This window comes from Girardinichthys multiradiatus, chromosome 20 (assembly GCF_021462225.1).
Source record: "Girardinichthys multiradiatus isolate DD_20200921_A chromosome 20, DD_fGirMul_XY1, whole genome shotgun sequence".
NCBI classification, from domain to species: Eukaryota; Metazoa; Chordata; class Actinopteri; order Cyprinodontiformes; family Goodeidae; genus Girardinichthys; species Girardinichthys multiradiatus.
In genome coordinates, this window is record NC_061812.1 from 17252614 (window position 1) to 17266592 (window position 13979).

General features: G+C 41.5%; 1 pseudogene; it reads right to left on the minus strand.

Moving 5' to 3' along the window:
* Positions 1 to 7965: 7965 nt before the first annotated feature.
* Positions 7966 to 8512, minus strand: LOC124856087 (annotated as a pseudogene).
* Positions 8513 to 13979: the final 5467 nt, after the last annotated feature.

Consider the following 13979-nt stretch of genomic DNA (forward strand, 5'->3'; position numbering starts at 1 on the left):
TTTCTTTGGTGTGACAATATATGAACATACTTACTTTTTCAGCCTCTAGCCTACGTAGTGAATTTTGAATGGAGTGAATTACTGGATCCAGGCTGCCCCTCAGCATCATGAGGTACTATCCTGCTGTTGTTTATGCCAAAAGAACACCGCAGAAGAAGCCAAACTATATTATGTTTACGGTGAACTACAATTCTGTTATTTACTGCTTGTTAAATGATATGTCACTTAAAAAGAAATAACTTTTTCAATCTGTCATTTCCATTGCATGCAGAAAACTATGGAAAATGAGAAATGCTATTATTGACAGTGAAAAAAACCACAAAGAACATCATTACAGAACTCAGGAGAAGAAGACAAGAAAGTCAATTGACCTTCAAGAAATTCTTCCCTTGAACCTCACTGACCTCTGGCTTTTGTGGCACTTTGTTAATTTTTTTTGTCTTTTGAGTCTATACCTTTTAGCTTAGAACACCTTGTTTTCTAATCTGTATAGGCTTTATAATACTTTGAAATTTTCAATCAAGATTGTTTGAAAAAAAGAAAACAAATAAATAAGTACCAACAATACTAGTAAGGGAAGGCAGATAAACAACAGTTTGATTGGGGGTTTAGTGTTTCCCTCAGTCTTTCCTTTTAGGTTTACCTTAATTCATTCAACTTGAGCTGCTAATTTAAAGTTGAAACATTCTCCTTGAAAAAGGACACCTCATCAAGAAGCCAATATGTTTTTAGGTACAAACAAATGAACAAATGAAATGCCAAGTTGACCTGGCCACTTGTTTTGTGGGTTGGCTGTCCTTTGCTTTGATTATAAGATCATTTTCATAAGAGCTCTGAATTATTGGCTGTAAACTTTCAATATGTTTCTCACTGATATGCCAGGAACAACACTTCACATATTGATATCCTCATAGCATAATTGCCTAAGCCATAGGCATTCATGCTATGAGGATAACAATATGTTTCTTTTCATTTTTTAATGAAGGCAAGCAAAGCTGTCATAAAGAGTGAAATGTGTTTTTTTTTCAGAGCTCTGTAGATTGAAGTATTCCTGTCTAAATCCAGCAAAGCAGAGAAACACTTTAAACTCTGATCAGGGGAGCAAAACGATCATTGGGACATCTTTGACAAGTACCTACATGAGTGGACAAAAGGGCAGTTTCTGGACAGGTTTGAGTTAATGTACGGTACACATGGTTATGATAACTCAAAAATGTTTTTACAGAAATGTGAAGGTGAGGTGTGGACAAACTTGACACCTGGTGTTAAATTTTGTTATGGTGAAGAATAATCAGGTTGTGTGTTCAAGTATGAGAGTTCAATTCAGATCTACCTGAATAAACGCTATGTATGTGGAAATAAACTGTGTTTGTGTTTAACATGTTTTTATAAATGGCACCAGTATTTAATGCACTCTGTGGAAGGGTGTGAGGCTGCATAAGCTTCTGCTGTTGAACAAAGGTTCATTATCCTGCTTGGCAGGAAACAGTCCTCGAAACAAATTACACTAATTAAGGAACATGAATCAGCCATTTCAATTTTTATCAAGATAAAGTATCTAGAATGGAAGTGTTGGCCTAGAAAGAAAGACTTTCCTCCATACAGGGAACAGATTGTGCTTCAGCTGTAAATCTGGATGAAAATAATGGTTGTTTCTTTTTTTCATAAACTGAGGTAAAGTATTATTTAAAAAAATGATCTGAAAAAACATCTTGTTTACAAAATGCATGATTACTACATGCATGTGGTAAATAAATCGTTCATGTCACCACAACAAATACATTTCAGACAAATTCTCTTTAACAATTTGCAAAGTAAGCTAGTTGAATCTTTAAAACGTTTCTTTGCGCACGTAGAGCATACAGTGTTTGATAAACAAGGTTCTAAACATAACTGAATGCATTAACTGTAATGGTGATTTCTAAGATTAACGCCCAGTTTACTATGGTGAGGACCATGTGCATCCAATGCTTCAAACATTGTATCCTGAAGGCAGTGCCGTGTATCAGGATGACAATGCACCAATACACACAGCAAGACTGGTGAAAGATTGGTTCGATGAACATGAAAGTGAAGTTGAACATCTCCCATGGCCTGCACAGTCACCAGATCTAAATATTATTGACCCACTTTGGGGTGTTTTGGAGGAGCGAATCAGGAAACGTTTTCCTCCACTAGTATCATGTAGTGACCTGGCCACTATCCTGCAAGAAGAATGGCGTAAAATCCCTCTGACCACTGTGCAGGACTTGCATATGTCATTCCCAAGATGAACTGATGCTTTATTGGCCGCAAAAGGAGGCCCTACACCATACTAATAAATTATTGTGGTCTAAAACCAGGTGTTTCAGTTTCATTGTCCAACCCTGTATATATATATATATATATGTATATATATATATATATATATATATATATATTTATATATATATATATATATATATATATATATATATATATATATATATATATATATATACAGTATGTGTGTGTGTGTGTGTGTGTAGTTTTACAAGGTTTTTATCACGGGTAAAGGTTTCTTAAAGCGTACCTCAACAGTTTACACTTCAGTCAACATGAGGTTTTATCCTTTTAGTTAAAATCAACAGTCATGATATTGGGACACATATCATGACTGTTACAGTTGAAAGAACTTGAGGATGCAGGCAACAAATATCTGCTTCAATCTAAAACTTTAAATTTGAGAGAAAAAAACATGAAAAACAAAGCTATAGGGATGAGCAAAGCCAGCGGAGATGAGTTATCCACTCTTTCACCAAATGGTGCAAAATTGTTTTCCTTTTATGGCACATTAGTTGAAAAAACGAATTTAGCTGCTTAAAACAGTCTGAGGAATTTCAAGCAAATGTGACCCAGTTCAACTTGGCAGACTAAAGCACAATAAACAAGACTCCCTCCGAGTGTCGAAAACAAATGCAAAGACCCTGCCCCAGCCTCAGTCCTACAGCTCCAGCCTGGCTATAGGTTTATTAGTGCTCAGTTGGTTCCCATTAGAAAGGCTTTGTTAACTGCTATCTCTACTCAAGAATCTCAAACAAACTGAACCTCAGCTCTGTTTGTTTTCCTCTAACCTCTCTCACCACCCATCATGTTTCTTCAAGCAGTTTTCACTGGATTCCCACAAGTAGAGGTCAACATCAGGGTCCTCTGACCAATAATGGCTTTTCAGAAATTGACCCAAGTGTGAAATGTGTTAAATATTTTTTTGTTTCCAATTTTCTGTAATTTTGAAAATTAGTGGTAACCGATGGGAAGGCTTAATATAAAATGTATAAGGAGAGCATTTTTAGACAATATTTTGGACTTGGTAAAAGGTTTAATCTTTGTAAACCTGCATCTGAAGTGTCACAATGGTGCCCACTGACATGATGGTGCTACATATTTATTGAATTTAGGAGGTAAACATATTTTTTTCTGGGGAATCTTTTGCTTAAACCCACTATTTGTGCAACAGTTTTTAAATTAGAACTATGAATGTACTCAAATTGTTGTATTTTAAACTGGTTTATACAGCTTTAAAGTTATACAACAGGAGAATGAAGCCCAGAGAAACCCACAGTATTCCATGATCCTGGCAATGCCTCTGGTTTGTGGTAAAATAGCGCAAGCAGCAAAAAACTATAATCATTAAATTGTAGCTAAAGTGGTCAGAAATCAGATGGATGTTTCTCAATGAAGAATGCACCAAACGTGATTCAAAAGAGATTAAATCAAGGACTCATTTCTCTGTATATCAAGAAAGTAGGTCCAGCCTACAGGACTGAGAATCCTTTGTTGAATCAGACTCTTGGGTCTTACTCATGCTTCAGACCAACCCATCTGATCAGAGCTTCATTTGTCCTCCCCTGTAGTATTTTTCCTCCTGTGATGAGGAAAACAAACAGTTGGATAACAGACACATTCTTTACCTTTTTTACTCAGTTAGATTACAAAGAGAAGTAGAGAATCATCGTCATTTTTGCGAGGTACTGTATGTAGTGGTGGTGATCAAACAGAGAACTCAAAAACCAAACCAAGTCGCGTGGAGATCCTCTAACAAAGCTACCATTCATTCTACATCTTAAAGAGGAAAAATGTTCTTATTAAAAGCTGAAAGCAGAGCCATGGGCAGATCTGCTAAGACAACACACAGGGCGAGATCCCTGCCACTGTGGATTATGATCTGCTGGTAGTAAGTCACATTCAAATATTCACACAGGCAAAAGTACCCATGAATTTGCAGGGAGAATATAAAAGGCCAGACATTTTTTCTCCATAGGTTGAAGGAGTATATAGAATTAGAGGAGAGGGGAGCAGTCCTCAACCCTGGGCCTGGGATGCTAAAAGACTGCCAGTTGTGTGCCTGAATTACTTATCCATCTTTAAATTTACTGCATATTTTTCTGGTTTTTTTATAATTACTTGAATAGATGGCATGTAGTACATGCAACTTGTCTGGTAGTTAGGAAGAAGATATAAGTACATAGATTATTCATGCAAACATTATTGTTAAAACTGATGTTTAACGAAAAGCCCAAACAATTTTGATTGATAAATCCATTAGCTTAAAGAAATCTGAATCTCTACCATATCTTCAAAATATCAGTGACCTGTTTGTACTGATTCTGACCAACTTCGACTTGAAATGCTTCAGTCGGCTGATGGTGGTCAGAGGCCCCGGTGGTGCCAATTGTATGTCAAACCCACTTCTGTCAGTCTGCTTCAGGGCAGCTGTGGCTACATTGTAGCCTACCACTGCCAGTGTGTGAAAGTGTATATTAATGGGTGGATGACTGAGTGTACCGTGAAGCACTTTGCAGTTCTTGGACTTGATAAAGGTGCTATACAAGTGCAGGCCCATTACTTACCATTTGCCATTGTCTATGTTTCAATGCTCATCAAATACAAAGATTGATGAATATCAGTTTAAGATTTGATGGTTACTTATGGATGACTGGGATTATGGACATAGACAGATCTTGAAGACAGGAATATAGTGGCACTTGCTACCCTAAAAAATTCCTTGCCATCCCATTTGAAAATTTTGAATAAAACAAACAGATAGTAATTTATCACACATTTGCAGAAATGAATCTCTATCATGGGTTGCTCCTCACGGGACCTGGCCGGGCCAAGCCCGAACGAGACCATCCCCCAGTGGGCACACCACCTGCAGGGGGAACCGTGAGTGACCGGTGCAAAGAGGATTGGGCGGCAGAAAAGGGTGGAGACCTCAGCGGCCCGATCCCCAGATGCTTAGGCTGGCTCTAGGACGTGGAATGTCACCTTGCTGGGGGGGAAGGATCCTGAGCTTGTGCGGGAGGTCGAGAGATATCGACTAGAAATAGTCGGGCTCGCCTCTACGCACAGCGTGGGCTCTGGAACCCATCTCCTCGAGAGGGGCTGGACTCTCTTCTACTCTGGAGTGGCCCACGGGGTGAGACGGCGGGCTGGGGTGGGTTTGCTTGTCGCCCCCAGCTCAGCCATCTAGTGTTGGGGTTTACCCCAGTGGATGAGAGGGTCGCATCCCTGCGCCTTCGGGTTGGGGAGAGGTCTCTGACTATCATTTCAACCTACGGGCCGAGTGGTAGCGCGGAGTGCCCGACCTTCTTGGCGTCCCTGTCGGGGGTGCTGGATAGTGCCCCTCCCGGGGACTCCATTATTCTAATGGGGGACTTCAACACCCACGTGGAAGACGACAGTGACACATGGAGAGGCGTGATCGGGAGGAATGGCCTCCCCGATCTGAATCCGAGCGGTGTTTTGTTATTGGACTTCTGTGCTAGTCACGGATTGTCCATAATGAACACCATGTTCAAACATAAGGGTGTCCATCAGTGCAATTGGCACCAGGAGACCCTAGGCAGGAGGTCAATGATCGACTTTGCTGTCGTATCATCAGACCTTCGGCCGCATGTTTTAGACACTCGGGTGAAGAGAGGGGCTGAGCTGTCCACTGATCACCACCTGGTTGTGAGTTGGATCTGCTGGGGGAGGGGAAAGCCGGACAGACTTGGCAGGCTCAAGTGCATAGTGAGGGTCTGCTGGGAACGTCTGGCGGATTCCTTGTCCAGGGATGTATTCAACTGTCACCTCCAGGAGAGCTTTGACCAGATTCCGAGGGATGTTGGAGACATAGAGTCCGAGTGGACCATGTTCTCCGCATCTATTGTCGATGCTGCTGCCCGTAGCTGCGGCCGTAAGGTCTGCAGTGCCTGTCGCGGCGGCAATCCCCGAACCCGATGGTGGACACCGGCAGTAAGGGACGCTGTCAAGCTGAAGAAGGAGCCCTATTGGCTTTGGTTGGCTTGTGGGACTCCTGAGGCGGCTGACGGGCATCGTGGGGCCAAGCGTGCCACCGCCTGGGCGGTGGCAGAGACAAAAACTCGGACCTGGGAGGAGTTCGGTGAGGCCATGGAGAAGGACTACCGGTTGGCCCCGAAGCGATTCTGGCGAACTGGCGCCTCAGGAGGGGGAAGCTGTGCTTCGCCAACACAGTTTACAGTGGTGGTGGGGAGCTGCTGACCTCCACTGGGGACATTATCGGGCGGTGGAAGGAGTACTTCGAGGATCTCCTCAATCCTGCCATCACGCATTCCCTGGTGGAAACAGAAGCTGGGGACTGGCAGGGCTTCGGGGTTGGATGAGATCCGCCCTGAGTACCTCAAGTCTTTGGATGTTGTGGGGCTGTCATGGTTGACACGCCTCTTCAACATTGCGTGGCGGACGGGGACAGTGCCTCTGGATTGGCAGAGTGGGATGGTGGTCCCCCTACATAAGAAGAGTGACCGGAGGGTGTGTTCCAACTACAGGGGGATCACACTCCTCAGCCTCCCTGGTAAGGCCTACGCCAGGGTATTGGAGAGGAGAGTCCGGCCGATAGTCGAACCCCTTCTTCAGGAGGAGCAGTGTGGTTTTCGTCCCGGCCGTGGAACACTGGACCAGCTCTATACCCTCTACAGGGTACTCGAGGGTTCATGGGAGTTTGCCCAACCGGTCCACATGTGTTTTGTGGACCTGGAGGAAGCATTCGACTGTGTCCCTCGTGATGCCCTGTGGGGGGTGCTCCAGAAGTATGGAATCGGGGGCCCTTTACTAGGGGCCATCCGGTCTCTGTACAAGCTGAGCAGGAGTTTGGTTCGCATTGCCGGCACTAAGTTGGACCTGTTTCCGGTGCATGTTGGACTCTGGCAGGGATGCCCTTTGTCACCGGTCCTGTTCATAACTTTTTTGGACAGGATTTCTAGGCGCAGCCAAGGGCTGGAGGGGGTCTGGTTTGGGGACCAGAGGATTTTGTCTCTTCCTTTTGCAGATGACGTGGTCCTGCTGGCCCCCTCTAGCCAAGACCTACAGCACGCACTGGGGCTGAGGGTGAAGCGGCAGGGATGAAAATCAGCTCCTCCAAGTCCAAGGCCATGGTTCTCGACCGGAAAAGGGTGGCTTTTCCTCTTTAAGTTGGAGGGGAGTTCCTACCCTCACCTAAGGCCATGAACTTTGGGTCATGACCAAAAGAACGAGATCCCGGATACAAGCGGCTGAAATGAGCTTCCTCCGTAGGGTGGTCTGGGTGTCTCTACTGAATCTGCTGACTCCACAACCCGGTACCGTATAAAGCAGAAGACGACGAGTACGAATCTCTATCATCCTACTGTGCTTTAAGGCAGCACCACAACATGCTACTCGATGTTGTCAGATAGTTCTTGTATGAACATAAAGATCATGAAATAATGTAGCAGTAAGAGCAGCAAACTACACATTTATAGGTGTCTAGAGGCCCATTTCACAGGGAAATGTCCTCCAGTATAAATCTGCTGTGACCTGTCAAAATCTCCAGATTACATTTTAGAAAATGTTATAGTTTGCCCAAATTTAAAATAGGCAGTATGCATAACATTCGCTTATACTGATTATTTATTGAAGAAAACTAACCTACCGACATATGAGAAGAAACAGACAAAAATGACCTTACTCCAGCAGGCCGGAGTTAGAAAGACACCAGCTGTCTGCATCTTTCCCCAACAAACTGCAGAATGTGTGCCTGTATTTGTCTAAGTTGACATCTGATGTTCCAATCCCAACCATTATGTCTGTTCCATACACCAGAGACGTCATTCGGATTTCCCAGAAGTGCTGCCCGTCCACCAGCTCCTGCAGCCCCGGACGACTGCCATACTGCAGCTGTAGTCGGAGTGGAAGCTCTCTTTGCGTCGCAGCTCAGTAATTTGCGGTTGATCGGCTGCCTGCATCTCAAACCCAGTCAAAATCTTGGTCATCCTCTCCATAGTGGCAGTCTTTGACTTGGTGAAATCCTTGTAGATGAGGGTGGCAGCTAGTTTCTGTCTGAGAATCACAACCACAGAACGTCTCTCCTATAACAGGAATGGGGCTGGGAACCGGAGGAACCATCATTGCTGAGTAGTCTGCTTCCGAGTCAGAATCACTGTACTCCAGCCAGGCGTATCCCACCCCAAACGTAACAGCAACCTCGGTTGTTCCTGCTTCGCCTCAACATGGTAATAAACAGTCTCAAAAGTAGAGCTTTGCCACTCGGTCACAGTTTAGTCCAGGAGTTTAAGGAGCAGCATTAGTTCAGCTGCTGTTAAACTGGCATCCAGCAACACATAAACCTGACTGATTAGATGTGCTGTTCTTTTGATTCCAGATATTGGTAGATAATTAACACACAAAGAGCGAAGGGCTGTCTCGTCTCTTTTTGTTTTTCCATGACCTTGTTTCAGCATGTTCTCCTCGTGCATGCATGGTTTCTCTCCGGGTACTCCAGCTTCCTCCCCCAGTCCAAAAACATGACTGTTAAGTTGATTGGTCTCTCAACATTGCCCTTAGGTGTGAATGAGTGTGTACATGGTTGTTTGTCCTGTGTGTGCCTGTGTTGCCCTGCGATAGACTGGCGACCTGTCCAGGGTGTACCCCGCCTCTCGCCCACAGACTGCTGGAGATAGGCACTATAGGCATTAAAAAAATTGTAAAAGTTCAATAAAAGAAATTACCAAGATTTAATGGCCTTAATTAAAAAATAAAAAGTTCTTGTTAACCTCTTTAAATATACCTGCCCACTGTCTGGAAGTACATTTGTAATAAAAAATTTAACACACATGTTTAAAAGAAGAGTGAATTAGTCTTTTTGCAATATAAAACTTTGAGGTTTGTGAATTTATAATTGTGATTATGTTCAGAAAAACACATTCAGTAATGAAGATGTCCAGGATATTTCTTTTCTTTCTTTGCTTTAATGGGACGCATTAGCTGGAACATAAAAAAAGTCTTGATGAACTGTTATAACTATATTAACACATAAAATACAATATGCTGCCACCCCACAGTATCTCCTCTTACAACCCCACAAATATTAGTCTAGATTCACTTCTGGCTATGGGGTAAAAACTTAGCATCAGTAACTGCTTAAAATAGGTTTAGGTATGAGATGCACTGGCATATTGTCAGGTATATATTGTTATATATATTAGTGTTTAAGGTCCTGTATGTACAGTATTACCTAACTTTTCATCACCTCACACATTCAGAAATCTCAAGAAAACCTCTTTGTTGCCATTAAATTACATACAAAGAATGCCATCCTGGCCCAGTTTGATCAACAGATAGTTAAAAATCAAATTTGTTTTCTAATCAAAGGACAATCTCTCTCCTGTGAATGAATTTGATGAAAGCCTGTTTACATTGGCAGCGCTTCTGCTTTTACAGTAATATAAAAGACAAAGATGGGACAGTGATCAAAAGGGAGAAAGAGCTTTGGGTGGCCTCTGTGCCTCCGATTGCTCTTTATTGTGTTTTGTAAAACGTTTTGTTATGTTTAGGGGGGTCTAAGTTTTCTATGGGCACTGAGTCTGAGTCTGGACATCCTGTTTCCTGAGGGGAAGATGTTTGTCTCTTCCCTTTTCTTTCCTAGGGAGTTCCCTAAAGCGCTGGATAAAGTTAAAGGCCATGATTGCTGATGTTTTTAATAAAAAGGGTTTCAGTTGTGTTTGGATGTAAGATAAAAGCAGAAGATAACTACATTAGTATTGCCAATGTATAAAAGACAGTCTATAAGCGTGTGAAATCCTGGAGACATAAAAATAGTACTGCTTCAAGTAGTGCTTTGGCATCAAAATGAATAGTTTTGGAAATAGGTTCACCAGGAATAGTTCTAGCACTTATTTAGTTGTGTATTCAAAAGCAACAAATTCCTGATCCGGAAGCTGTAAATGGGAATGTTGGCTTTCTAGGTATCTCTGCATGATACATATTTGCTAGAACATCACAAATGTAGGAGGTGATGCTTGGATTTATCTGTCCGTCTTGCTTTTTTATGTCCTCATCATGTTTTATAGATGTATATAAATGTTGATGTTTCCATTATCCGTTGATGTTTAGCAACTGCAACTGCGTGCAACTACAGCAGGAAGTACTCCAGGGCATTTATGAGCATACTTATGCTGATTTTATATTCTTTTGTAATTTTGTTATGTTTTCAGCTTGCCATTAGTACTAGGGATACATCATGTAGTATAAATATCAGTACCATGAAACATTTACTAAAAATCTAAGGCAGAATTTGTGCAACCTTTGAATGTTCAAGTGAGTTTAAATATGCAATTACATTTTTGTTTACCTACACCAGCATACACGATTCCACAGGAATTCAAATGGGGGAGAAAAAAAGATTCAATGAGATGAGTGAGTACAAAAACTGTTGTTACTAACTTTTCACCCAGTTAACAAAAATATTTAGCCTGAACTTTTCTAGACCTTTGATATACACACAGGGTGTTGTTCTGGAATAACGTTTGTTATTTAATGTTAAAGAGACTGAACATGCAGCTGACTGGATTGTACTTACCTTATTTTACCCTAAAGTATCTTGTTTGACACCCAAAGGAGGCCACTTTTACCCTCACATGCCATTAATTCATTTTATTTTGTGTTGTGATAAGACATAAAACTGCTCAGACCTATGCACTGAGAGCTAGTGCAAAACTATATGAAATCATAGTCCAATAATTCATAAAATCTTATGATTAGTTATTTCAGCAATAAATAACATTGTAACACCATGTTTCATAGGTAGACTGCGGTTGACATAGAGTGCTTTAAAATCCTGGGCAAGTGAAAGTGATGCTGTATGCCCTTTTTAAAATGAAAATCCCAATAATTATTTGACTGAATATGGTATAAATGTACAAATGTACTGTGTAGTGCAGGCTGTACGCAGAATATTTCTGCTCAAATGCTTATTCATTTTGCAGTTTTCTTGCATACAATAACTGGCTAGCTGGACACATACCTGTGTAGTGTACTTCAGTGGATGTGGTGCTTCACCAGAAATATTAAGTCTCTCTCAGTCTACCAGAGACAATTACCTGTCAGTCTTCACCTTCCACCTGCAGCAGCCTCATCAGCAGCCATCAACATGTGATGACAACTTAATAGATGCCTGGTTTGACCTTCAGCCGAGGGGTGGAAATTACCATGGAAACGAATAGATATCTATGTCGAGGGTTTATGTACTGGCAGAGAAACAGAAATGAAAACATCCACCATTTTCCAACACTGATGCTGAACAACAAACAAGGTACACCTTTTTCATGTCGCCAGAGCCACAACGTGATACTATACACAGGGAAGCACACTCATAGCTAAGGTCAGTTTAAAATCACCAGTTTATTCAACATGCATGTATTTGAACTGTTGAAAGAAACAAAACAAAAACAAATTATTTTAACCACGAATTTTATTGGTGATTTAAATTTTATCTATATAAATAGACAAATCAGCAGCATTCAGTTAACTTTCAAATTGTATTATTTTCAAAAGCTTTGTCCTTTTGTGTTACTCACAGAATCTCAGTCTGCTATTTTGTACCGGAAGTTTATGTGCACACTTCACATGCACATGGAGGACTATAAATTACTATTTGGAGTTTGATGAAGAGGCTCTAATTGTGTTCAGGTCAGTGGTTTGGGGGTAATAAGGCCAGAAACACTACAAGAAAGGAAGAAATTACGGAGGGAGGGAAAAAAAGTTGAGAGAACAGAAACAGAGGGAGGGAGCAGAATCATCAGCCAGTAGCTGTGATTTTATTCATGGGCTGCTGGATGAGAACATTGGGTTCTCTGTGTCTATAAAGGTGATGTCTACTGAGAGATGCTATCTTTACCTCGTTCATACAATGGCCTCATACACAACAGACAGCGAGCCAAAGCCACGAGTCTACCTACTGAACCACACAGCTCAGCTAGGCCATCTGCGAGGAAAAGTCTGCCACCTACAGGCAGTGACAGGGATTACAAGCGGTAAGGCCATAATACTCTCAAGTATTTGTTTTAGAGAGCTCTTTGTAGTTTAATAGTGGTTCATGAACTTAGGGTTATTGTTTTAATACACTTTTCTTTCATTGATTAATGAAAAGTTTAAATCCATAACATAGATATGAATTAAAGTCCTGTCATCTACAGATGTTCTCAGATGAGTCAGCTGTGGTTGGTTGTATCAGAGAGGACGATGAGGTTGAGTACAGGGCTGCTGTAGGCAAATTTGTCACATGATGTGGGCTGAACCACCTTCAGCTCAATGTGACAAAGACTAAGGAACTGGTGGTGGATCTGAGGAGGAGGACTAGGATGCCAGTGACCCCTGTTTCCATCCAGGGGGTCAATGTGGACATTGTGGAGGAATATAAATATCTGGTACTCCACATTGATAAGAAACTGGACTGGGTCAAGAACACCAATGCTCTCTAAAGGAAGGGTCAAAGTCGGCTCTATTTTCTGAGGCAGTTGAGGTCCTTCAACATCTGGCAGACCTTGCTCAGAATGTTCTATGTGTCTGTGGTTGCCAGTGCTATCCTGTATGGTGTGGTGTGCTGGGGCAGTAGGCTGAGGGTGGAGGACACCGTAAGACTGAAAAGACTGATCCGCAAGGCCAGCGACGTCGTTGGAGTGAAGCTGGACTCTCTGACAGTGGTGTCAGAAAGAAGGATCCTGTCCAAGGTGAAGGTCATCTTAGACAACGAGTCTCATTCTGTCATGATTTGTGGGTGTTTTTGGGTTCTTCTTCTTATTATTATTATTGATAGGTTTTGAATCATGCTTCTGTTTATTATTTTCCTGGTCATGCTTTAGCTTTTGTCTTCTAGTTCATGTTTTGTCAAGTTAGGTTTTTTGGATCTGGTTATGCTTTAGTTTCATGGTTTACTAGTTGTGTTTAAGTTTGTATTCAAGAGTCTCTGTTTTGCTCCAGCCACGTTTTGTTCTCTCTTGTCTTCAATCATCTTCATTCGGCTGGTTCTTGCTCCATATATACACATTTGTTCTGTTCATTCCTCGCGGAAACATTTTGGATCACCGTCTCTGTTCATGTCTGTCCTTTTTGATCATGCCAAGCCTGTCTTGCCAGCCTGCCCATGTCTGAGTGACTTAACCTAATTTTTCTCTGGACTCATTTCTAGATTTATTTACAGATTAACATATTTCCATGTACAGCTTATTGTTTTATTTATTTATCTTCAGTCATATTTAAATCACTTAATTATAAATTTCTATTAGTTATGGTTATATTTGTATTATTAATATTTAACACCTTGGATGGAGTAGTTTGTCGACGAATAAGCAATTTCTCTTTGGGATCAGTATGAGGGATTGCTGCAAAGTCAACGCCAGTGACTGTCGCTACATGCTCATCCAGGAGGAGTGAATGCTACAAATTTGTGACTCGATGCAATCTGCTGGGTTTCCTTAGATAGAAAAACTTTTTATCCAATTTGAATAAATAACTGAATCTGACTGCACTGTTCAATGGTTAGGATTAATTAGAATGTATGTACCTGACTTTTGTGAAGTGCCTTGAGACAACATGTTGTGAATTGGCGCTATATAAATAAACTGAATTGAAATTGAATTGAATCAATAAAGTATATTCTTTTCTATTCTATTCTAAAAGGAAACCAAAATGGATAAGCTGTG